At 33.6% G+C, this 27589-nt stretch overlaps 1 pseudogene; it reads right to left on the bottom strand.

Annotated features, from left to right (window-relative positions):
- Window positions 1-27058, bottom strand: part of LOC148613186 (kinesin-like protein KIF2A) — a 35259-nt pseudogene extending 8201 nt beyond the window's left edge.
- Between the last annotated feature and the right edge of the window lie 531 nt (window positions 27059-27589).

Below are 27589 nucleotides of genomic sequence, written 5' to 3'. Positions count from 1 at the left end.
AGATTTATTACTCTATTTCTGTGTAAAGAACAACAACATTGCCATACCATATTTTACCCAAATCTCATATTTACATGTACATATATAAATATGAACACACAAAGCACCTAAAGTTTCAAATACTGTATTTAGTCATTGAAAGCAAACTTATGTTTTTTCAATAATGCTCTTTGTTTTGTAGTGAATAAATGACCGATCACAGTGTACCTTCAACATTATACCTGAAACTAAACTAAACTTTTTCTCATGTACATGTATGAACCTTTATATTCAATAAAATTCATGACACTATACTTATAGAATAACAAACCTAAACTATTTATTTACAAAATTTACATTTTGGCAAATGGGGACTTAAACAACTGCAGCTGAAAATAGAATGTATATAATGTCTCTCTGGAAAGGGGGACAACTCAACTATGAAACTTGGAAATGAGAGAAAAAATTGTATTTATTATTATTATTAAAAAATATTTTTAATAATTCCCAAAATTTGAATTGACATAGCCAAACTAATATATTAAAGCATGTTAAAAATAACAAGGCAAGAATGGCAATAAAATAGTAAGGCATTAAAACACATGTAAGCATGGTATCAAAACAGGAAAAAACATTTAACCATACGTAAGCATGATATCAAAACGGGGAAACATTTAAATATACGTAAGCATGGTATCAAAATGGGAATACATTTCACCAAACGTAAGCATGGTATCAAAAAGAAAAGCATTAAACCATACGTAAGCATGGTATAAAAATGGGAAGGTAATTAGCCGTACATAAGCATGGTACAAAACGAGAAAATAAACTATACGTAAGCATGATATCGAAATAGACAGGCATAAATCCATACGTGAGCATGGTATCAAAAAGGGAAGCATTTAACCATATGTAAGCATGGTATCAAAATGGGAAGCATTTAACCATATGTAAGCATGGTATCAAAATGGGAATACATTTCACCATACGTAAGCATGGTATCAAAAAGGAAAACATTTAACCATACGTAAGCATGGTATCAAAAGGGGAAAACATTTAACCATACGTAAGCATGGTATCAAAAAAGAAAACAGTCAACCATACGTAAGCATGGTATCAAAAAGAAAAGCATTAAACCATACGTAAACATGGTATCAAAATGGGAAGGTAATTAGCCGTACGTAAGCATGATATCGAAATAGAAAGGCATACATCCATACGTGAGCATAGCATCAAAGAGGGAAGCATTTTTAAAAAAATATTAGCAAGGTTTCAAAAAGAGAAATATACAACATGAGTACACATGAAAAACAAAAACATTAAAGTATAGATAAACATCAAAATAAAGATCATTGGTCAGTAACTACACATGGAAATAATAAACAATATAAGTACCCTAAAGCACTGACAACATGGTGAGTGGTGGGTAGGATGGCGACAATTTAAAAGAAAACACTAATTAGGATGACCTCAATAAATAGTCTGTTAACTGAACAAGAAACTGCAAAACTGATGACGTATCCCTGACTTGCCCCACTTGACCTATTACCTAATTACGAAACAGCCTCTGGGGTTATTGAATAAACAGCTGGTTGTAGATAATTATTATTCCATTTGCTAGTAGTAAATTTAATATGCTGATATCAAGACAGTTATTGTTTTGACAACTTATTCTAAATAATACATTGTTATACACTGTAAACCCAGGAAGCGAAGGAAGCCTAGCATCCCCTGCCAAGAACTGCATTATTAATGGACGATTAAGTCTTTAACCAATATTTGTTAAATATCTTACATGTGTTTTCCCACTTCCTATCTGACCATAGGCAAAACATGTTTACATTCCTTCATCAAATATACTTTCTACTAAAGGCTTGGCAGTGAATCTGAAAGGAAGTATAAAAGGCTCATTAGCTATGTACATGTTCAGTGAAAGCTGTGTCAACTAAACACTTTCAGACTATAGAATTTGTACAATTTAGATAGGTGTTTAGACAGGATAAAAATATATTGTTTATGGCATGGTGGTTGTTCAGAACATATCTGCATTAGACTAGTGCTGATTTCAAGACAAGTTTCACTTAATACACAACAAAATTCAAATGATATAAGTATTCTTACTAGATATTATTGAGATGGAATCCATCTTTGTGGAAACCCACTGTGGTAAAAATCCTGTACATCAGCCACATTCAATTTATCAGGAAAAACTCATTACAGCTGAGACACAAAACATTCATGCAAAAAATCATTGATCTGACCTTCAGGTCTAAGTTCAAGGTCAAAGATCATCAACCATGGTACATGACAAATTGTCTTGAGCTGACCTACCCTAATGCCAAATATTAAAGACAAATAAGAGGCTCACAAGAGCCTGAATCACTCACCTGGTAAACCATGCCATTTTATATAATTATTTATTTATAAGCATAATATTAATGAAATATATACAAATTCAACAACTTTGATTTCCTTGGAACACTGGAAAAATCACTAAAAGTGGATTTTCAGGGGTTTTTAATTCTTCCACAGATTTCCCCCCTCTTCCCCCTTTCATTACATAATTAGTGTGACGTGGCTTGTTACATTTATGGCAGGAATATTTTGATTTGCATTCTGATGCATTGTGATTTACGAAGCAATTAAAACATATCATTAACGTTTCTCGCCAGTGTCATATTCAGTCCATTCAGATGGGTGATGGGTTCCAACAAAACGTACACTTGACCTATAACTTATCATGGTGAATTTATATACCATAAAATCATGTCATAATCTGCAAGCGTTTAGAAAAAAAGTCAGCAAAACAGTGATTTCAGTGAACTTAGTTTAGTTCAAGGCCCGGTAAATCATCAGAGCAAAATGAAAATTAAACTTAACCTGTAACTTATCATGGTTAACTTATAGACCGAAAATCATGTCATTATCGTTTAGATAAAAAAAAAGAAAAAGTCCGGAAAACTGAAGATGGATTGACGGATGCAGTGTGGGAAACCAACGCTCGCCAGCTCGCCAAATACGAGATGTGTATTTTGACGAGTTCTCATTAGCTTACGCTCGTCAGTTTGGCGACCATCATTTTTTAGGCAAGTTCCAAGGAAATTAACCAGCCAACATGGTTATTTAGTAAACATCTCTTAACATCATACATTAAAAATATGTTCCCTACATTTTAAGAAGTGTAGCTTGAATATGTCAAGTGAATTTGGGTAAGTCCCGACAGTTTAAAAAATAGAGCTTCAAATCGAAAATGTGCTGTATGTGACTTCGAGTATAGTTGAATTTCTATTTGGCTAGCAAGATCAATATTCCACTAGCCAGAATGGCAAGTTGGGGAAAAAAATGATTTCCCATACTGTGGACGGGTCAAAAACATTATACCCCTCGAAACTTCGTTGCGAGGGGTATAAAAATCATGTCCATATCTGCAAGTGTTTCAAAAGTGTCTGCAAAACTGAAAATGGACTGAAGATAGACTGATGGACGATTCAAAAACATTATACCCTCCACAACTTTGTTGCGTGTGGTATAATAAATTCGATAATTTCATTCTTGGACTTTCTCAAAATGTTACAACTTTGATATCAATACGCCAATATCAGAATCTGAAATTCATGTTGAAAATATCGATAAATTATGAGAAAAATCTAGATAATAAATAGGACAATCAATTGGTGAATAACCAAAATATTGAATGCTTGAAAATTTAACTTGTGTGTGGAAAAAGTTGCTCACACTCATTAAATCTAGGCACTAATGTTAATACTTTGGTTGTTCACTTTTTCCAATTAATTATACTATTTGGAATTTTTACTGATCCAACCTCTTTTTACCGACAAAAGTGTTTCACCTCAAAGTTAAATGAAATGTAAAAGGAATGTTATTAATTGTGATTTATTTTAATTTAAGTTTCTGGGCAATAGTATTATTCTTCAAATAATATGCAATGATCTCCATTTATGAACTCATTTGGAAATGATTTTTGCAATACGTAGCTTTAAATGATAAAATGTAAATAAAAAATCCTTAGGTGAATCAGATGGTTGCACTGAAAGTACTGGGTTGAGAAGTGTTACATGTTGATAGTTAAGGTAATACCTAGCAATCATTAGAGTAACATTGGAAGTTATTCAGGACTTATTTTCACTGAAGACATGATGAAAATGTAGTGTTTGTGCTGCAGTTGATCTTCTATTCATATAAACAAACCTAGAAGGTATACGTGAAAAATGAAGTTAAAAAAAACACAATTTTTGTTACCCTTCACTCATTTTCAAGAAATAAACAAGAGGCTCCTAGGACCCTGAATCGCTCACCTGGTTAAATGTTTGCCTTTCAAGGGCAATGACTCTAACAGTTGTCCGACAATTTTGGCTCCATGAAGACTTTGGTAGGACTTATCATTAGAATCATTTCATCAACTGAAAGTTTCATTCTATCAATTATAGTTTTCAAGATATTGGCGTTATGATAAGAATCATTTCAACAAATTTGAAAGATATTGGCTAAACCTAACCATTTTGGAGATATATGCAAATAATTACTATCTGACCCCTATGTTCAATTTTTAGTAACAGCTGCAATGTTTTGTTTAACAAATCAAAAATCCAAACAGTCAATTTGTTTAGGATACCCTTAAAAAACAAAAATACCAACTTCCATTGAATTCTGTATTGCAGTTTCTGAGGAGAAGATTTTTGAAAGTAATAACATCAAAAACAGCAAAAAAAAACTCCAAAAAGGGCAATAACTCCAACATGGGTCAACAGATCATCACCAAAATTTGACCACAGATAGCACTCATCATTCTGAACACTTTTAACATGTCAGAATTTGGTTAAACCTAACAGTTTTGGATATATAAGCAAAAACAGCTGTCCGACCTCTATGTTCTATTTTTAGTAATGGTGGCAATGTTTTTTGACATATCAAAAATCGAAACGATCATTTTGTGCAGGATACACTTAAAAACAATCATTTTAAGTTTCATCCAAATCCATTCAGCAGTTTCAGAGGAGAAGATGTTTGAAGAATTGTTAACGACGACGGATGCCAAGTGATGGCAATAGCTCACTTGGCCTATGGTCAGGTGAGCTAAAAAAGACATTTAGAACACCATTACAATCAAAGGTACAATAAAGAAAAACAATAGGATCTGAAGAGGTCAAAGGTCGAAAGTCTAATCCTGCTCTGTATTCCCTGAAATCAAATAATAAAGAATTACTGACAAGAGGTCATGTGTGATGGAATTATGGTGACAACTTTCAGAAATCTTTTTTTGCCCATTTTTTTTTTGCCAAATGCATAAATGTCACATACAAGTAGAAATTACAGTTATTATAAATGCAGCAAGCAATAGATCTTGTTACAATAGAATGCACAGGACATAATCTATTGCTAAAGGCTTAGTGGAAGTTGATATTTTCTTCCTTGTGTGGTACTCCAGTAAACACCAGTCCTAAAGGCAAGTACTGGCAATGTCTGTGTCCCATGCTTATACACATATTTCAAAATAAAACGCCTTACCAAAATAAATAAATATCTAAATGCACACTACATGTAAATGAACCAAATTATATTTTTGAGTTTAAGCAAAAATACTAAATTAATAATAAACAATGAATTTGGACATTCAAAACAGGAAGATGAAATATTATGGAGGGTGGAGTTAGGTAAGGTATTACACAACTCAAACACTAGTTCTTGCGTGAAGTATAGTCTTCTTAAATGAGACGTCTTACAAATGCTCTGAATACATGTCATGGTTATTAAGTAGTACTTTAATGTGTACTTATTCTATATTCACGCTAAACATAAGGACGTGAAAATAAAAACACACAATTTTTACCCCTCAACAATTTATTGCTATTCCTAAATATGGTATACTCTGCGATTGGGAAATTTAAATTATATGCATAAAACATTAACTATTTTACACCAAGACATGAAATTTCTTCAACCTCCAGAAACATTATAGACGAGGAACAACTTGATTAGAACTTCACAGACGGAATTATACTTTTTTTGAACACCATTACTTGAAAAATTAGTTAAGTCTGAGAAAATTCTTTTAAAATTGTTTGTGTCAAAGACACTGATTGGAGTTACCATGGAAGTTAAAAATATTCTCAGACTTAAATATTTTTACCTTTGTGGCGCTGGGGCCTGGGACCACAAAATTTTACTCCAGAAAAATGCATCAACTTACTTTTAGATATACTAAAATGCTAAATAACGTTCTTGCTCGGATGTTGTTTTATTTTAACTACATTGATTTCTGAGTATTTCCAATGTTAAAAATAATAATTTTCCACCTTCTCCCCCTTGACTGGCCAATGGCTAATACAACAATGCTTACTTTATCATAGCTAAAAACTCCCAATTTGGATCTGACATATCATAGTCTCGTTCATTCTTCAAACGTAGTGCCTCTTGTTGTGCTCTTCTCTCGTCTCTTTTCTTTTGAATACTTTCAACAGCCTTTACACAGTTAGACTTTCTTCGAGCTGAAAAAAATCATGCAAATGTATACTACAAACAGAACTCTGAAGACTGAAGAAAAGAGATATTTAATCAACTTTAAAAATCCTATTTACGTCAAGTAACATTTGATGTGCTTTTAATATATTTGATCACCATTGCAGGACACTTATATTTTTTTATATTTATTACTAGTTTATTTATATTTATTGTGACAGCTTTTGTGTTCATCATAACCTTACCTGCAGCGCCAAGAGGTTTCGGAGGATCAGGTTCATGTTTGATAGCAGGATGTCCATTACACAAATCCAGACAATGTGCACATCCCAATATGGTAATCTAATATCCTATTAAGTTTCATAACAATCCTGCAGGTCACTGAGGAGGAGTTGGGGACAACCCATGACACCAAGTTTTGCTGAAAAAGGCTTAAGGTCAACATCTGTCATTTCTACAAGTTTTGTCCAGACATATTTTACTGACACTATGCACATCTTGACACAACATGGTTATATTACATCCTACAAAGTTTCATAACAATGCTGCAAGCTACTAACAAAAAAATTGGGACAGACAGGCAGGGTGAAACCTAATTACTCCCCACCCCACACTTTGCAGTTAGCAGGGGGTATCATTAAAGGCAGTGATTATTCAATTTTTTTGAAAGATGCCTGTGCCTTTCAATTTAGGAAAAAAAATTATTAAAATTTACAACGAACTGTGAATTTTTAAGTCAATTCTATTTCATCATACAGCTTGTTGCATTAATAGTCCTTAATTTACATCTTTATCGACAGAAGTTGAGAAGTGAGGGAAAATTTAATTTTGGAGTTTTAAAAAGTTTTCACCTGATCAGGTGAGCAGAGCCTGCACGTGTCAAATTAAAAAAATCAATGAATAGCAGGATTCTGGTAATTTTTGGAGACATTAAGGAAAATGATCATGCTCAAGGCATTGGGAAACAGTCTTATATTGGCTCTAAATCATATATAGAAAAATCGCTGAAAGGTTTGCAGTATTTTTAATTATGTTATCAGTAATACAAAATGAAACAGGCTGCTGACTTCTGAGCTTATTAACCTCAAATTTCATAAGAGTACTTCTTGTCTTTTGCAGTCATTGTAAGTTTAATTAAAATAAATCATGTAGACTTCAGTTATATAAAGCCTGAACCATTTTTTTTCATATAATACATTTGTAATTCATTTTCGGCTTGACATTTATACTCATATCATAAAGATGCTTCCTTCTAAGTAAAGCTTTTAATTGCTCACAAAATTAATGCCCTGCTCCCCCATTTGATAAAAAGTACCTTTTGACCTTGCAATTGATTTGAGTCAAATTGTAACATACAAAGTAGGAGGTATACAATTGTAATAAGTGTAATTAAAGTTAAAAAAACGTATGTCTCACCCATTCCTAAGCTCATAACATTTAGAGGATCATAAATTCCTGGTAATATGCACAACTACAAATCATGTCCTAACCTAACTACCTAAAAAGTTTCAAGATATTTTGAGCTGCAGTTTCTGGAGAGTTACAATTACAAAAGGGTGACAGACAGATGAACAGGGGAGACATAATATATGGGGCAGAAAAGTAGCAGACTTTTTGGAATTTTATTTTAAATTCATGGACTAATTGTGATCAAATAGCAAATTAAATGGGAATGTACAGACGAAAACTTAAAATCTTTGCTGTAAAGGTTTTGAATAGAGTTAGCATGCAAATGCATTCATAAATACCTTTGAGGCAATTCAGCAGTTTTGTTATTAATAACTAAATTTATTATCATCAACGGCCATAAATTCTATTGGGAAATATGTTTTAATGTAAACTCTTAATGAGGCACCTCTTGCACATAATTTTACTCTTATAAAGAAGGCAGCAAATGTCTCTTATAAATTCAATTTTCACTCAAGATCAGCCTTTTAGATGTTGATAAATTATACTGAGATGCCTAAATAAAGCGTAAAGTGATGTCTACCTTTCGGAAGATGCATGCATTTTTTATTCCATAGAATGTGTAAAAAGTTTTTGGGTAACATGTATAATTCACATTATATTGTAACAGATATGGCGAATGGTTCGTTTGGTAAGATAGTTCTCAGTTTTAAATCTTATTGACCCCTGGTGATAGCAGTTTCTGTGTCTTTAATAAAATGTAAGCCTTGTGTGCCTTGTTATGTTGCCTCATCCTAGTCCAACTCTAATTTACTAATAGCTCTTGAACAGCACTCATACTAGTATTCACCAACTAAAGTTAATAGTTCCTAGTTCCTTTTCCACATCAAACGATCCTTAAAAGTATTAACCATGCGTCCTAAAGTCCCTTCATATTTCTTATCCACCATAAATAATGCTTGCATTTCACTCACTTCAAAGTCAGGTTCCCATTAAATTCCTCCAGTGGCGCTCCTATATTGGCGGAAAACATCGTATGATGTAAAATGCAATAAACATCAAACGACAATATCGGTGTGGCGGGTGATTCCATTAATGATGGTTTCCAGCAGGAAGTCCTTCCCATGGCTGTTTCCTTATATTTCAAATGATGTTGATAGCACTGCAGCCAAATGCAATCTACCATGTTCTTGCGAACTTGCTCCGTATTTATACCTTCGAAATTATTCATACGCAGGCTCATGATAATGATTACATGTAAGCAAACAAAAGAACCTTGGCTTATAATATGTCCCTTATGTTATTTCATAATTGTGTAAAGATCCCTGTGGTTCTCTTCCATGAACTTGTTCTTTTTCTATAAAACTCAAATTAATTGGCTAGTGTTTCCATTGATGATGTTGCTATGTGAAGTGGTGAAATATGTCACTACAAATAGTCCATGGTCCCAAACATCTATAGGTTTGAAATATTGAAATAAATATAGAAACTGCTATCATTCTAGGAGTCAACATTTACATTAAACAATATCAAATTGATAAAAATATTACTTAGACCTATGTTGAAAACTTATGAAATGCCATCCCCAAAACCCGGGAGTGAAAGTAAACGAAAATAATGTCATTCATAAACACTGAAGACGGTGTCGTGCTACTTCATTAAAAATATACTATAATCAATATTTGACGTTTGAATAATAAATTAAACTTGTCAATACTCTTCAAAGGTAACGTTTTTCACATGCAATATGACTCTTCTGAACATGGAACCCAACAAATATAGTGTTTTTTGGACATGTGCTTGAAGCATGTTGAGTGAACTTGAATCATTCCAGTATTTTTAAAGATTATATTGTCACGTTTACAGTAACAAGGAGACCTCATGCACATTACAATACCATAAAACAAAACACCCTCCTCTGTCATAGAATAAATCTCAAAAAGTCTTTAAATAACAAGGGTTGGTCTGTGAACGTTTAAATAACCACTTTTAGTCTGTTACCATTCCTCACCCCGTAATAAAGATTCTGAAAAAGTTTCATTAAATTCCTACCGATGGTGTAAGAGCTGTAGCAAATAAGAGATGGGTACCCCGTCCCCATATTCATAAAATCAGTGCCGGTAATTGTTTCTGCGATATACGCCATTTGGTATTAAAAACAATACCATATCATAATTCGACAATTTTGGAGTCACATAAAAAATGTGGAAATCATCAATTTGACAGAAAAAGTGCTATTACTTTTATAAGGTTGGTTGTGACAAATAAAACAATCCTTTATACGTGGATTTGAAAGGATGGTGACAGGCAAAAAGTGATAGCATAAACTCCCTTTGACCTTTGGTTAAGGGGAGATAATCTTGTAATCCATTCCTGCAAGAATCTAGAAAACAACTTACTTTTCTTGACAACATTAAGTTGTCTAGCTGAAGGACCATCACCATCTGGCTTATTCCCCTGCAAAATAAAACTTTCTTATGCTCATTCAAGTATCTCATAACTACATTCTCTCAATAAAGAGCTTTGCCATGAGTGCATGATACACCCATTGGCTAATATACCAAACAAAAAGCAATAGGGCATGAAAACGGAAAGTCCCACATTTTTTCATGAAAAATCGCAAAACGTGAAATTTTTATAGAAAACAAAATTGACCAGCTTATAAAAAATAATACTACAACACATCTATCATAATTAAACAAGCATTCTGAGTGCATTGCATGGCAATACAAAGTCCTGTACTAAAAGAAATCACTGTTGAAGAAAACTGAATGCAAATTTCATGCAAAATTTGTTATAAAAAAAGTGTGGAAACCTTCAAGTCTGCATTAATTTTCTTAGTCCACGGGCCATAACTCAGCATAAAATTGCGGACCAAAACTAAATTTAAACTTAATCTGTAACTTGCCATGGTAAAGCATTGTTCCAAAGAAAAACAGAGAGTTATTCACAATTAATCAAGTTATTGTCTGGATATAATGAAAATGCTTGTTTTTTTACCTCTTTTCCTCTAATTCCTAAATGGTTTGAATCACTAAACCCAAAAAGCCTTTCTTTTGTGGATTGACACTTTGTAGTACTGTTTCACAGGAGATCCATTCTTTTATAGTCAGGTTATTGTCAAGACATCATGAAAATGCTTGTCTCAGGCCCTTAATTCCTGAAAAGATCAAGTCACAACCTCCAAAATTGATCCAGGGCTTCGTTTGGCAGTGTTCATTCCAGGCCATATCCTTGGGCCATTGGCATGGATATTTCAATATGACAAACAAAAAGTGTGGCATGTGGGCCCTGCGGGCGCACAGTATTACGTAGGTTGATCTCTGAATTTCCAGATTTTTTTCAGTTCCATGTCAAGATGCATGTTCGTTATTTAAAGCACCAGTAGCCTTGACCACAACAGGAGAAGCAAAAGTAAAACTTTTTCTGGACAAAATGACTTAATGACAAACTCTGCAGCAACATAGAACCAACATCAACCTCATGCTGATGTATGCAACTTGGTGAACATCCCTGAAGCACAAAACCTACACCCAACAAGCCTGAACACCAGAGGAAACACAATCCGATTTATTGTATTATTCTACAGGACTGAAATATACAAATGTTCATTCTTCTCATCTGGCGTCAGACTATTGATTCACCTGTCTGAATTTCCTGCCACCGTACAAGCCCTTGAATCCTTCAAATCAGGGCTTGTTAAGATGAAGTAGATGTAGCACTTGTTTATATCGATTTTAACTAGCACGACACATACAGATTGCAGTCACCACCACATGTAAATAGAGCACAACCTTCATCACTGTACATACACCCTGCACCAAAGTGCCATGATGCTGCATTGTCCTGAGAGCAGAAAAGAACCTGAGGATAACTTATCTACTGGTTGAAACTCTCCTGTTATCCAAAAATGACCACCTATCAAACTGGCATGTTGTCTTCCTTCTATTTGAAAATGACCCCGTTTTACTGTCAAGGGGGCTATTGTGCAATTTTCTTGTTTGAACACTGCTTTGGTGGTATAGCACCATGTGGTACAATTTCATAAAGATCTATACACTTGTACTTCAGTTATTGTCCTGTCATGAAATAACAGACAACAACAGGATGATACCATTATACCACTGCAATTTTTTGCAGCCGTATAAAAACTTACCTTTGATGATTTCGTCTCTCTTCCTGAAGGAGCGGTGGGTGCTGATTGCAGGTCAGGGTTCAACATAAAAATTGCTTCTACTTCAATCTATAAAAAAGATAAATATTTTTAATGGCTTATTTCAAAAGAAATGAAGACGTACTTCAAAATGTTGACCTAAAGTTTACATCGATTTAAAAGGCTATACATGTATATGTAATTTTTAGGCAGGCACATGGGTAAGAGGTAAGCCAGATGCAAAATGGAACTTGCAATTGAAGTTGCATACCAAATATAAAGTGGCATTAAAACATATGTCAGCAGTGTTCTCCCCATTATTTTTTAAGTACCACAGTGCATCCTGGCATAGCACAGCTCTTATGGCCTTCCTCCAAAAGTATAGCACAGTGCTCAAAGTGCATTCTAACTAAAATGAATTACTGATAGCACAGTAATAAGAAATCATAGCGGTGCAAAGTACAGCGCTATAATGGCCTGGGAAGAACACTGGTGTGGTGAGAAACAGTCATCACCAAATTTTAGATACATGCATATATGTATAAATGTATATAATTGCTAATTTGAATTTACCATTGTGTGAGTATACTATGGCAAATAATATTATTATAACACCATACTTGTCTTGAAATGCAAATATATCTATTAAGACTACTTTTGTATAATTTGAATGAGTTCGTCAGTATATTTTATCACAATATTTGGTCACGCTATGATTAAGTAAAACCCAGGAAATTAGTTAGCCCCCTTTGACCTTGACACTATACAAAATTCAAATGCTATACTGATGCAACAAATATGGTTAAGATTCTTACACAACTTAGTCATCACAATCAGATTCTGATGTTTAAGACTAAAGTTCTGATTATGATTTACTGTCCTGAGCACTAGTGGAACTGTCGTAATGTTAAACTCAGATTGTAAAATTTATTACCTCTTTGCCTTTTGTTTCTCTTTTTTTCGAACCATTCAACGGTAACACTCTTTGATTCAGCATTTACATCACTGATTACAGCTGAATGAATCCTTCCTAAAGTTTGAAGCAAAACATTAATGCAAGATATAATCTAAATATGCATGTACATGTTAAATGTATAATGAAGAATGTGTAAACAATTAACGGAGTACATATGTACATTGTATGTGTGCCAAAATAGATAGTTTACTTGTATGGGGAAAGCTTCCCATTCTATGGTATATGGGGGATGGGGTATGGGGATGGCAATGTTGTATGGGGGGGAATGAGGTAAACAGGTTCAAATCCATTATTGATCTAAAGAAATATATTACATGTATATTTAATTAAAAATAACAGCTAAACTGTTTAAGAATTTAAAAATATAAAATTGAATTCGATAATGAAAATGTTTGATAAGAAATACCCAATGGAGATTGTATGGGGGTGGGGATATTTGCATGGGGAATTATCAAATAACAAAGACAATAAAGATAAATCTTATTTGAATATCCGACAAGACCAGAATCTTTCAAATTTCTATTGCACAATTAATATGGTCATTATTTGTCGATTTAAGAGAGTCCAAATCCAAAAAAAACTAGATAAAGTGATGCCCCCGCATTTAACCTTCATACAGCTATATCATTACTCATAATTGTAAAAAGCACTTTGTCAGATGTGTTATTGTGTCTGTGAGACACATGCCCCCGCATGTGGTTTTGAGTAAAACTCAGCATAGCTGAACGAACCTTAAACTCAATCTGTAACTAATCATGACAGACTCACATACTAAAAACCAGTCAAATATCTTCAAGCATTTACAAAAAATGGCGAAAAACTATCATTTCAATACAATTTTTAAAGTGCAGGGCCCATTATTTTGGTAAAACTCAGCGTAGAAGAATGAAACTTATACTCGATTTGTAACTAATCATGACAGACTCACATACCGAAAAGCAGTTCCATATCTGCAAGGGTTTACAATAAAAGTGCGGAAAACTGTTATTTCCATGATTTTTTTTTAAGTCCAAGGCCCATATTTTTGGTAAAACTCAGCGTAGCAGAAAGAAACTTTAACTTGATCTGTAACTAATCATGAAAGACTCACATGCAAAAAATCAGTTCAATATCTTCAAGGGTTTACAAAAAAGTGCAGAAAACTGTTATTTCCATGGAATTTTTTAAGTCCAGGGCCCATAATTTTGGTAAAACTCAGCGTAGCGAAAAGAAACTTTAACTTGATCTGTAACTAATCATGAAAGACTCGCATACAAAAAATCAGTTCAATATCTTCAAGGATTTTTTTTTTAAAAAGTGCGGAAAACTTATGGGACCGACAGAATTACGGACGGATGGACAGGGGTAAAACAATATGCCCCCTCAACTTATCATTGCGGGGGCATAAAAAAAATAGATATCAATGAGATGGGAATCATCGCTGTGGGCCCCACTGTCAATAACAGGTGGTAAACAAGCTGATATGAAGAATTATTTGAAGTTATTACATAGTCTCGTTATGTGCGATTTTATTCTAAGATTTTTTAATTCTTTTTTTACCTTGATATTTGACTAGGAAGTTGTACATACATTGTAACCAGTGTTCTAGCTAGGATTTGAAAATTGAGGGGCGGAGGGAGGAGGGCACTTTAGCGCGTAGCATTTTTTTTCTCAACAAAGAAGGGACATTGATTTTGTATGTTTGTGTTAAGTCAGTAATTTGTATTCAATTGCTTACCTGCCAACTTTTGAAAATGAAGGTTGCATCATAATTTGCAAACTGAGTAAATTTGACTGCATGATTAATATATGCATGACACCCTTATTGTATTGAAAGACCTTTCTCAGATGACCAAGTGCTTTTAAAAACAGATACATCTTATATAACACAAATATATAGAGGTGAATAAGCTGACAATGTATCACTGAAGCCTTAAGTTCCTCTATAAAAGACTTATGAATTCAGTTTCAATGTGAAAAAATTATAGTGATATTTTAAATTCGTTAACTTTCTTGCAGTTAAAGTATTAACCTTAACTTACTAGGGGGGTTTTAAGGTCCATAACTACCCTGTCGGGTCTTGCATGGACGGTTATCAACTTTTAATGATAAGGGCAACTTATTCTTAACATTTATGACATACTCTGAGGTGAAATGTTACATGAAATGTTACAAATATTCAATATTGCTCAACTGAAATATCAAAATCTTATGTAAGTAGAAGGAATTTTATTTCTTTCCTATAACTATTGCAATTACAAATTATGGAAAAAGTCCTTTACTGTTGAAGATATAGAATGTTTTTTAAAATATTGAAATTATAAAGGAGGTAACTGACATTTCGAATAAACAAACATGTGCAACATGCAATTGTTTACACCGATAGTTCTACAAAATTTAGACCCGTCACACACCCTCTGGTGTTGGTTAATATACTTGAAATGAAATTTTTGTATATATGTAAACAGTTTATTATTTGAAGTTAAAATTATAATGCATGGAAAATGTTTTACCAACTTAGTAATGCCTTTCAAAATTTACTCAGTTTCAGCAATAAAAGTAAATGCATATAAAATGCCAACAAAATGGAAACGATGTCTTTTACAAAGTTTGGTATACACGCATCATAGTTCTGTTAGTTCTATTTTGAAAATAGCAAGGTGGCGACCTTGGTTTTCGTTTAGTTACGAAAGCTGTTTGTCGAGACTTGTCTTTTAGTCATTTACATATAAGTTTTCACCTAATTTGAAATTAGAAAATAGTATTGATTTTTTTAATTTTTACATTATTATCAATTTAATTTGATATTAAATAAAGTTAAAATAGACGTATTATTATTTAATTTGGTATTCCGCATACTACGTGAAGAAAATACATATATACGTTCCAAAATGTAAGTGAAGTATAAGTTTTATATGTCCTTAAAATTTGAGAGTAGGGAGAAAAAATCTTTAAGTCATTTGTTTTATAATATGTTAATTTTTGGTGAATAAGATTTATTTCATATAATTTAATTTTTTTAGTAGCTTTATGCAATTTCAAATTTTATAATTAATTCTGTTTCATTCTAATATCCATAATTAATGTTATCAGGAACATATAAAACGGACAAGATTTTTTTTCGATGTTTTCCTTACTATATTTTCCATTAAATGGTACGCATGAATCTTAGTTCTGGATTCGTAAATTGTTCGTACTGTAAGATGTTTAATTTCATCTGTTCCCAGTTCGTCCAATGATGGATTCCATCACTTGTACGATCTGCACTACATGACATTGTAAGAGTCCCTGAATGGAACAGGAAACTATGAACTATTTGGTTCTTTTAAGACATATGCTGTTACGTATCAGAGCTTGTTTTCAAAATCTTCCGAGGAGAAAGAAATTCTGTATCAGAGATTTGTATTAGATAAAAAATAATTCTTCAAATGCTGTTCGTTCAATATGTGGAAAACATGCAGTGCCAACATACCAGAGACATAAAAAACCCAATCAATGTTAAAGACCTCGTGCAAATAGAACACAGAAAAGATTTTTCAACTATTTAAAACTGTATGACTTATTCTTAATACTGTTTATTTATTCATTTCTTTAAAAGCTTTTTCAAAATCAGCATTACGATTTTTCATAAAAACAAGAACAAAAATTGCAACAATAAAAATCCACCCTAAAATTATTTCAGCTCAATTAAAGAAACATTGATCAATCTATCTAATATAATTACTTTCATTTAAGCCCCTTCCACTTATTCAATTAACATTATATATTTCCAACAGTCTAATCCCACATAATTCCACTATTGAAATATAATTCTGAACTGTTTGTTAAACACAACAATGTTTATTCAGTCGGTATCTATTCAGTCATGGTCTGTTACACATAGGATTGTCGGCACATGCCAGAAATTTTAGCACAAAAGACTACAGATCTAACGACTCAATGACTGTTTTTACACTAAATTTAGTTTGTTTGTTTGTTTGTTTGTTGGGGTTTAACGTCCGAGCAGCAATATTTCAGCTATATTCAGACGATGGACATGAAATTGATGATAAAATGAGCATGAAATGATGATGAAATGAAAAAGGGATGGGACACAAGGACAATGGGGGTCGACAGATTTTGATTGCCATTGGAAATAGGGAGATGTGGGTAGGGTCGGGAAATTTAGCCTCCTGTGGCGGAGCCCAATGTTCCCACTCCGGGAGAATACCACAGTAGGTTTCTTTAACGTGCGAGGAACGTGGCATCTTTCCCAACACGGTGCACCACTATGGTTTGCGGTCAGGTTTTCCGTATTATAGCCTGACAACCCCAGCATGTAACACGCCAGGGGTACCCCATTCCACGACCTGGGGCACACATCCCAGTTGCTCTGTGGGCACTATTCTGAGCACTATTTAGTCGCCTTTTACGACAAGCTTAGCGCTGCTGCAGGCCTATTTTTTAACACCCGGACCTGCACGGGGCACTAAATTTAGTGTATTTTATTTAATTATAAATTACTATATCAATGGTAGTACTTTTACTTCAGAAATATGTCACCTAATTGGTCTTAGTGCACCTTTTATGGACTTAAAGCTTTAAGACCGGTCTTTGCAGTGTTTAGATGGACAGAGGAGAAAGAAATTCTGTATCAGAGACTTTTGCTAGATAAAAAGAATTCTTCAAATGCTGTTCAGTCAAAATGTAGGAAAACGTGTAGTGCCAACTTACCACATAAAACAACCCAATCACTGTAAAAATAACCTCGTGCAAATACAACACAGAAAAGATTTTCAAGTTGCCTTAACAATCATTGCCATAAATAATGTTATTAATGTAATAATTATTGTTTAACTATTCAAAACTGTATGACTTAATACTAAAATTGCAATTAAAAAAAAAAAAAAAAAAAAAAAAAAAAAAAAAAATTATTTAAGCTCAATTAAATCAATTAAATAAACATTGTTTAATTAATATATCTAATATAATTACTTTCATTTAAGCCCCTTCCACTTGTTCAATTAAAATTATATTTTAAACACTCTAATTACTCATAAATTCCACCCTTAAAATAATTCTAAACTGTTAACACTGACAATGTTATTCAGTCAAGTTCAGTCAAGGTCTGTTACACAAAGGATTGTCGGCACATGCCGGAAATATTAGCACGAAAGACTACAATTCTAACGACTAAATGCCTGTTTATACACTAAATTTAGTGTATTTTATGTATTTTTTAATTACCATTCCAATTGTAATACTTTAGAACTAGAGGCTCAAGAGAGTCTGAATCGCTCACCTGGTTAACCATTTGCTTATTTGAAAAACTTGAGGAATGAGACAGGCTAAGTTAAAATCAACTAAATTGTCAAATGCAAGAAATGCTTTTCATAGCATTTTCATGACCTGAACCAGAATTTTGGTAAAGGCAACAATTTTTGAATTTTTTTCAAAAACCTGTCTTATGACCCCTAAGTTCCATTTATAGTATAGGCAGCCATATCTATTCACGGATTAAAAATCACAACAGTCATTTTGAGCACAATACACTAAAGAACTATTATGCTTATTTTCATTCAATGATCTGAAATGGTTTTTGAGAAGAAGATTTTCAAAGCTGTACATGTGAAAAAAAAAAACAACAACAAAAAACTGTTTCAGGATTCGCAACTCCTACATTAGTCAATGAATGGTATGAATTCGGCATAGGTCCTTCTCATGACGCTTCACAATTTAACCCATGCCAGAAATTTGCTAAGGCAACGGTTTTTGAGTTATTTGCAAAAAAACTGCCATCTGACCCCTATGTTCTATTTTTAGTAATGGTGGCCATGTTTTTTCATGAATCAACAATCCCAATAGTCAATTTGTGTGGGATACTCTATGAAACATACATGCCAACTTTCATTGAATTCTGTGCGATGGATTTTGAAAAGAAGATTTTCAAAGTTGCACATGCGAAAATAAAACAAAAAAACGTTTCTGGGGCCGTAACTACTACATCAGTTGTAATCGTTATGCAAATTTTGACATAGATCTGTCTCATGATGCTAAACAATATTACCCTATGCCAAAAATTTGCTAAAGCAACAGTTTTTGAGTTATTTGCAAAAAACTGCCATCTGACCCCTATGTTCTATTTTCAGTAACGGGGGCCATGTTTTTCAGGAATCAACAATCCCAACAGTCATTTTGAGATTTTCAAAGTTGCACATGCGAAAAATGCAAAAAAAAAACTGTTTCAGGGGCCGTAACTCCTACATCAGTTGACAAATTGTTTTGAAAATTTTGGCATAGGTTCATCTCATAATGCTGAACAATATTATCCCAGCCAGAAATTTGCTAAAGGCAACGGTTTTTGAGTTATTTGCAAAAAACTGCAATCTGACCCGTATGTTCTATTTTAGTAACAGAGGCCATGCTTTTTCATGGATCAAAAATCCCAACGGTCATTTTGTGCAGAACATCCTAGGGAACAATCATGCCAAGTTTAAAACCCATCAGTCCAGTAGCTTCAGAGGGGAAGATTTTTTAAAAGTTGTCCACGATGACGGATGCCAAGTGATGGCATAAGCTCACTTGGCCTACAGACAGGTGAGCTAAAAATGTTATCTCATGGGTGTTAGTGTTACTTTTATGGTCTTTGTGCACTAAGACTGGTCTTTGCAGTATTTAGACAGACCGCTTATTGACAAATATTTTACCAGTTCTGTGTTACTATGAACAACATATAAATTTTTTTAATTAGTTACCACCATATCATACTAAGTAGAATGTCTCATGAATATCCACATTTTTGCAATTAGTGAATTAGAAATAAATTATTATCTGCAGTTCTGTATCTCACGAAATGCTGTAAACTTTTATCCATTGCTGCACTTAAAAAAGACATGACACAAAATTTTTTTTTTTTCAATTTTTGGTTTATTTGATTTATTACACCAAATAAATATCATAAAAACGTCCCTTGTAGTCACTTGCACGGTTCAAACGAAGATAAATTGATTCAAAAATGGACAATGACCCAAGCCATATAAATTTTAATTAGTCATGTGGTCACGTGACCGTGCTACGTCATTGGTTCTCAATTCATCGATAGAGTGGTTGATATGCATGGGGCTTCTACACTTTTTACATGATTTCTAAAATGGAGAGTGAAAATATTGAAAGTTTTGGTTTGCCAGCGAATATATTGATACAGCTGTATCAATTTAAACAACTTCGAGAAGAAAATGATAAACAATGACAGAAATATTTAACTATTACATGTGTGAAGACTAGATCCACAGACGACACCACTTCTTTTCAAAGATTACATAGAAATATTTCATCACGTTCTGTCATGTTCGATTGAACTTTTTAAATAAAATAAATTAAATTCACATTCTAAGATTTAAACTGTTCTGATCTCGATCCCTTTTTACGTAACATTACTCCTGTCAAGTGTACCAGTACCTTGCAAGCTAGTACAGCTATAGGATAATACGAACATGTTTATTTTTTTATTGGTTTTTGATAGTATATTTGAGAACCCATAAAGGTTTCGTGCTGATGATTCCTCTTGTTCTAAATCTTTTTTGCTAAAATTAAATATTTTACCTGACCTATAAAACAAGAGGCTCTCAGAAGCCTGAATCGCTCACCTGGTTGAATTTTGCCTTTCAATGGCAATAAATTTAACAAGAAGTTGTCCAACAATTATGACTCATAAGTCTTTGGTAGGACGTACCATTAGGATCATTTCAACAATTGAAAGTTTCTTTTAATCTATCATAGTTTTCAAGATCTTGACTGAAAACTGTAAAAAAAAATTCTTCTTTCAAGGGCAATAACTCTTACAAGGAGTCGTCTGACAACTTTTATAGTCCTAATAAAAAGGGTCATTTCAGCTATTAAAAGAATTTGGCTAAACCTAATGGTTTTGGAGATATATGCGAAACACTACTGTCTGACTCCTATGTTCTGTTTTTATTAACAGTGGCCATGTTTTTAGACGGATCAAAAATCCCTACATCAGTTCTATGCAGGATACACAAACATCCATAACAAGTTTGTTTCCAATTGATGAAATAATGTCAGAGGAGGAGACTTTTGAAAGAAATAACATGAAAAAATAGCAAAAATAGTTGAAAAAGGGCAATGACTCCAACATGGCTAAACAGATTAAAACCAAAATTTGACCACAGATAGATGTCATCATGATGACCACGTTAAACCCATGACAGAATTTAGCTTAATCTAACGGTTTTGGAGATACAAATGTATGTGCAAAAAACTACTGTCTGACCCCTATGTTCTCTTGTTAGTAACAGCGGCCATTTTTTTAACGGATTGAAAATCCCCTTATCAGTTCTATGCAGGATACCCCTAGCAACATTCATACCAAGTTTGGTTCTAATTGGTCAAGAAGTTTCAGAGGAGAAGACTTTAGTATTATTGTTAATAACGATGACAAAGGACGCCAAGTGATGGCAATAGCTCACATGGCCAAAGGTGAGGTAAAAAGTACTATTCGTACCAGAAAAACTCCCTTCAACACTCCTAGGGTTGCCCATTATAAATTGTGTATTGTGTCCAATATTCATGTAAATTGTTTCATTTCCAAAATCGTAAGACAAAAGAAATGCAATTATATTTCAATTATCGAAGCCATACACCTGCGTCGACACCTGTGTCACCAGGCACCGAACCATGTAAAGATAAAAGAAGCCACCCATGTATACATTTTCAATGCACCCAAATGGAGATTGAGAACCAATGACATAGCACTTCCATATATGGTAAGTGGGTGTTACTTCCGGTTTTCATTTATGCATATTAATTAGGTCGTCTTGATAAATTTTATGAAGTTTATCCCTTTATTTATAAATCAAAATTATGAAATATTTTCTTCATTGACAAAAGACAGTTTATTTCTCTAAATCTCACAATGCTTTTATCTACATGTATTGTTATGTCCCTTGTTAAATGACAATTTCTTCTGAATTCACCATTAATAACCTGCAGTGTCCTTCCTAACTAGATGGAACAGCTTCTACAATATATGACTTTAAGTAAGATTTTGGGGATACATTTTTAACTGCTGAGAAGGGTTCTGACTTATAGACAAGACCTATCTTATGAACTAAAATGTTCATCTTCTACGTTTTACAGCTAAAATGTAATGCATTAAAATTATATTTACTGTTTACCGTCTTTATTTTGCTAAATACAGGCCTTCTATGATTTTATTTGTATTTCCCACTCATCCATTTTACATGTGTCCGCTTATATAACAAAAAAAAAGGTGTAATGGAAACATGACCCAATAATGTACCATAATCTGACAAAAGTAATCAATATTTGAGTTGGTTATGACAATTATATGTTTTTAATTTCTTTTTCCTTCAGATAAAACCTCTTAACTTACTGAAATATCTTCAATAATGATTTGTTAGAATATCATGAACTTCCTGTTTTATTCATTGTTGTTTCCTATATAAATGATTTTAATTTGGGTTATTAGTTGTACCAAAACTAGAATGAATCAAAAAATGGCTGTAGTAAAACAATTTACATGGCTTGTCAAGAATTTAATTACTTACTACTGTAAAAACAACTCTGGCTTGTAATTATTAAGGTCTTTCCCATTTCAAAAGTCAAGGTCATTTGTTTTAATGGTCAAAAACTGGGTCAAAAATGTTTTTTTTCCATTTTTGCCAATATGGTTCAAGATAGACAACTCAAACTACTTCCAATCATTTTAGAAGCATGGTTCCACATCCAATGATATGCCACAATGCATACTTCCGGTCAAATTTGACGGTTTTCAGAAGTCGGTGAAAATACACCGATTCGCGACATTTTCAAAAATTGCATTTTTTTTTGTTGTATTGACTCCAGGATACCATATTTTCCTTGGAATAACCAATATAAGCCCTTTCGACATATTTTATTAAGGTCTTTCCCATTTCAATGGGAAGACCTTTTTGTATTTCTTCTGATTATTATCATTATTCTTTTTTCCAAAGTTTTGGCTGAACGTATCACGACACGATTTTGACAATCTTTGGAATTCACCCTGTGAGACGTGATGATTTGTCGGTCCAGAGTTATCTGCCCCGTGGCGGAAAAACTAATTTTGCTAAAATTTCTTAAACCTTTTTAGATACACACAAACCGAAAGCTCCATATTTTTTAGAAACCCGGGGCAGTACTATTTGACAAAGTTTGGAAAAGATTTGAGGTTTCCCTGGTTACGCGATTTCGCGACCTAAAATGAAATTGTTCGGTTGGTCACTAAACATTTAAACCGTAAGTCGTATAGACTTGGGACCTTCACTGTTGATCTTAAATGATTTGCAGTATATTTTTGTATTTCTTGGTTCTTAGTCAAACTTTGACAAGATATTTTACCTCATTTGTATGTTCATTTCTGAATCTCTATTAGGCACTTTTTTGCTGTAGTTTTTTTGTTTAAGTCTTTATAGTATGAGTTATAACTACTGGTAACGCGGTATTTACTGTCTAAATATGTATCTATATAGGAAAACTCTCCACCGACATTTAGAACTATATTCTAACTATACAACGAATTCCATTAGTGGTGTCTTTGCCGGTTTTCGTTACTGCAAATCACCTCTCTTTGAAAATTGGTGCACACGTTGAAAACAACAGTTCTTACCGTAATTAATGCATTTTTTAAAAACTAATCTAAAAAAATGCGTATGGATAAAGACAATAAGTAAATAATGTTAATACATGCGTAATGTTCGTTTCTTAAAACTGTCTTTAAAAGTATACTTCCAATACATTTTTTTAAAAAGTGGCCTTAGACATATCATGGGCACCTAAATCGGGAGTGTCCAGCTTTTTATCAGTAAAAACCACTATTTACGAGCATTAAATGCAAAACAATCCCATGTATGGCCTAACATTTAAACAACAGCATAGCGAGAATATCACGATAAATAAACATGTATTAATAATTTTCAATTGTCATTTAAATAGGAAAATCAAAGTACTCATGTACTGAATCAATCTACATTTACTCTGTAAGTTGCCTTAAAATAGCAAGAACAGAGACCGACTTCTTGGTTATCAAAATATTTAAACAGTTATTGTACAGTAATTTTGTAAAATCACTTTCTTCCGACATTGCTGTTCCAACTTACACAATGGAGGCACATTATTCACACTTATACAAAATACTCATACTTTTGTAGAGACTTAAAAGTACGAAATAAGAGTTTACAATCTGAGTTTAATTTTGACCACATTTGTTCAATACACACTCAAATAATACCTTTACAATGCATAATTCTAGGTTAAGTGTGTTTTAGTACTTCATAGAGGGGTGGCCATTTGACCTGGAAGTGACGATTGAGACCTTTTGCTTTGCAATACGTTATAATTATCTCCCTTTGAATTCATCTATTTTCATGAAAATCACAAGTTCATTTTGTTCTCAACTGATTATATTGATGGAATTGACAGAAAAAAATAGTTTATTACAACACAGTTACTGCAGAATTCATCGTTCTTATAAGAATCAGAGCTGTTTTGCAAATTTAATAATTGTCAAAAACCTCACCTTTTAAAACATATACAAGAAATAAATGTTGCGATCGAGCCGTCTGGACAGGCTAGAAAACAATAAGCCATTATCCGTGAAACAAAGGTCATTTCTCATGAACATGATAGTTGTCGAGAGAGAATTGGTGGGAAAGACCTTTCAATTGTTCTGTAACAATTGACCATTTAATTTATATCAACATTTATTGTAGTTAGCAAAACAAATAGGTATACTCATTGTAACTCAGGAATATTAGCAATGCAACTGCCAAATATCAGCCTGACTTATAAGCGGGACAAGACTAAGTTCCAGAAATTTGAGACTGAAAGGGGGTCCAATTTTTGGAGGGATCAACTTATACTTGAGTATATAAGGGCAAATTTTTATTACACATATTCTGAAATGTGTTGATTTTCTCTCAATACCAAGCCACGTGCTGGCATGTTGGATGATTGAAATTTATATCCTTTCTGCCAGTACACATGTATGAAACTATGATTTGATTCAACGTCGGTTTTTTCATAATACCCATATGAAGAAGGCTTTATCTCTGCACAAGGATTTTTTCAGATGTGGACTGACATCTGCACTTTGAATGGATTAATCATCATATAAGTTTGTCTGATTTCCAAAGGTGAGTGACTCAGGTCTTATTGCCTGGCTCATCAACATCAACCTCACCATCTTTTCTGTTGTCCTAAGTCAAAAACCATCAGTCATCAAAGTCAGACATTGTCAAGTTTAAATTCTGAAAGTGTACTTTGTAGATCTTTGGAAGTCAGCGTTCATGACGTAATTAATGAAATTATGTAATCATGTTTATGTACTTGACTTTTTATGAGCGACTCGGCGGGTGTTTCTAGAAAAAAGCAGAGGACGCTTACCCTACAGGTGCACCTGGTCCATGATTCCAGTTTATATTGGAGTCCGAGTTGCTCATTTGCTTTTGTTACTTTGTATGTATGATTTTAGTTACTTTATGTTCTTTGTTGTGCATGTCTGTTTTCCATGTCTGGTCTTTGTCCCTGGATTACATTCTTTTGATTACCACTATAACCTTGGTTCCCTTGATTACTCTATTATACATTTAAATAGTCATACGTGCATTTCACTACACCTTAATGCATTGATAGCAAGGAAAGAAAGAGATTTAAAGATACAAGTTCCTTTTCATTTAAAAAGGATATATATATCTGCTTGGCAACGAGCTGGTGATGGACACATATGTCTGCTTGTCAGTAAGAGGATTATTAAGTTAGAAGGCGACTAATTTCATTAATTTTCTCAGGGGCAATTACTGAAAACTAATAAGTAATTATTGATTTTTACAGGAAAATTTTGAAATTTTTATTATATTTTAGTGTTTTGTGAACACACCCTACCTCAGTATTTCCATCATAACTTTGTCATAATAAGTTTGTTAATTCTATAAGCCAGCTCATGAATAGAAATAGAAATTTGTCTAAAATTCATTATACTGACACCTGAGAAACTTTTGTCTAAGCAAAACACTTTATCGGGATACATACTGTATGATTAAAGCGTCAGAAATAGTAAAAATGTAGGCTAGATAATAGTTTAAAAGACATCTAGAAAAGCTACTTCAAGTTGGATCTTGATAAAACCCTGCAATTTACACTGAACCGGGAACAGTTCTGTGGGATATCAGTAGTATTTTAAGTAGCATGAATAATATAATAAGTAGGAAGTAAACTGATGAAACTTTTGTAAGAGTTCACCCATTTTTAAAAATAGAGTAGCAGTCAAAAGATGAACAAGTAACCTTCCATTTTTGCTGGTTGATGGCTTCTATTGACATTCTTGGTTCTTCCAATTATTTTACAAATATTTGGAATTCCCTTTGCCGTCTCCCACTTATTACTGATGAAAAATTCCTAACAAAAGGTGGCAAAATGATAAAAGGCACACATTCCAAATTTGTTGAAAAGGGAACCAGATACTTTTGCTTTAGACTTCGCTTGCACTTAAGCCAAGGTCATTGCCTTCCTAATATAATTAACTTCTGTAACTAAAATCCTGAATAATTTCTATCTCCCCAGTATGCTTAAGTCAAATATAAATCTCATGTTTTAAGTTGACCCAGTATTTAGACCGGGAGCCATATTTACTTTTGTACATTATATAGACTTTGTTAGGAGTGACCAGTCCCAGTATCTAGTATTAGCTGTAACATCAAATCCCTGAAGGCCCATCAGGCTGATGCATCATAAATTGAAAGTTACACCAACCTGTTTAATTTAAACCAACGAAACAATCAGACACGTTCGTCACATTCGTTTCTATAACAAGTCTACTGTACAGTGCACATAAATCAACATGCTTAGCTTAAATGGTAAATGACGAAAAGCCCAGTCATGCTGGGGAGTTATTAGCAACCGCTTTAGGTCATATGGATAAGTGCAGATTACCGTCCGTTCTTTGAATGTCGACATTGACACCGACTTTCAGCTTTCCCATTTCATCCATGACTGTTACCAGTTGAACAAATATCTGACAAATTTATCAGTTTTTCATTTAAATGTTTGTTTGTTTGTTGGGGTTTAACGTCCGAACAGCAATATTTCAGCTATATTCAGACGATGAACATGAAATTTATGATAAAATGAACATGAAATGATGATGAAATGAAAAAGGGATGGGACACAAGGACAATGGGGTCGACAAATTTTGATTACCACTGGAAATAGGGAGAGGTGGGTAGGGTCGGGCAATTGAGCCTCCTGTGGTGGAGCCCTATGGTTCCTACTCCGGGAGAACACCACAGTAGGGTTCTTTAACGTGCAAGGAACGTGGCATCTTTCCCAACACGGTGCACCACTATGGTTTGCGGTCAGGTTTTCCGTGACAACCCCAGCATGTAACACGCCAGGGGTACCCCATTCCACGGCCTGGGGCACACATCCCAGTTGCTCTGTGGACAGAGCGCCCTAGCCCCCGGCTAGGGTTCTGAACAATATTTAGTCGCCTTTTACGACAAGCTTAGAGCTGCTGCAGGCCTATTCTTTGAACACCCGGACCTGCACGGGGTTTTTCATTTAAATAAAGTAGTTTTAAAGCCTCC

The sequence above is a fragment of the Perna viridis genome, chromosome 6 (assembly GCF_037379345.1).
Source record: "Perna viridis isolate PV_CMFRI_1.1 ecotype Kerala chromosome 6, ASM3737934v1, whole genome shotgun sequence".
NCBI classification, from domain to species: Eukaryota; Metazoa; Mollusca; class Bivalvia; order Mytilida; family Mytilidae; genus Perna; species Perna viridis.
This window is presented reverse-complemented; position numbering and strand designations above follow the sequence as displayed.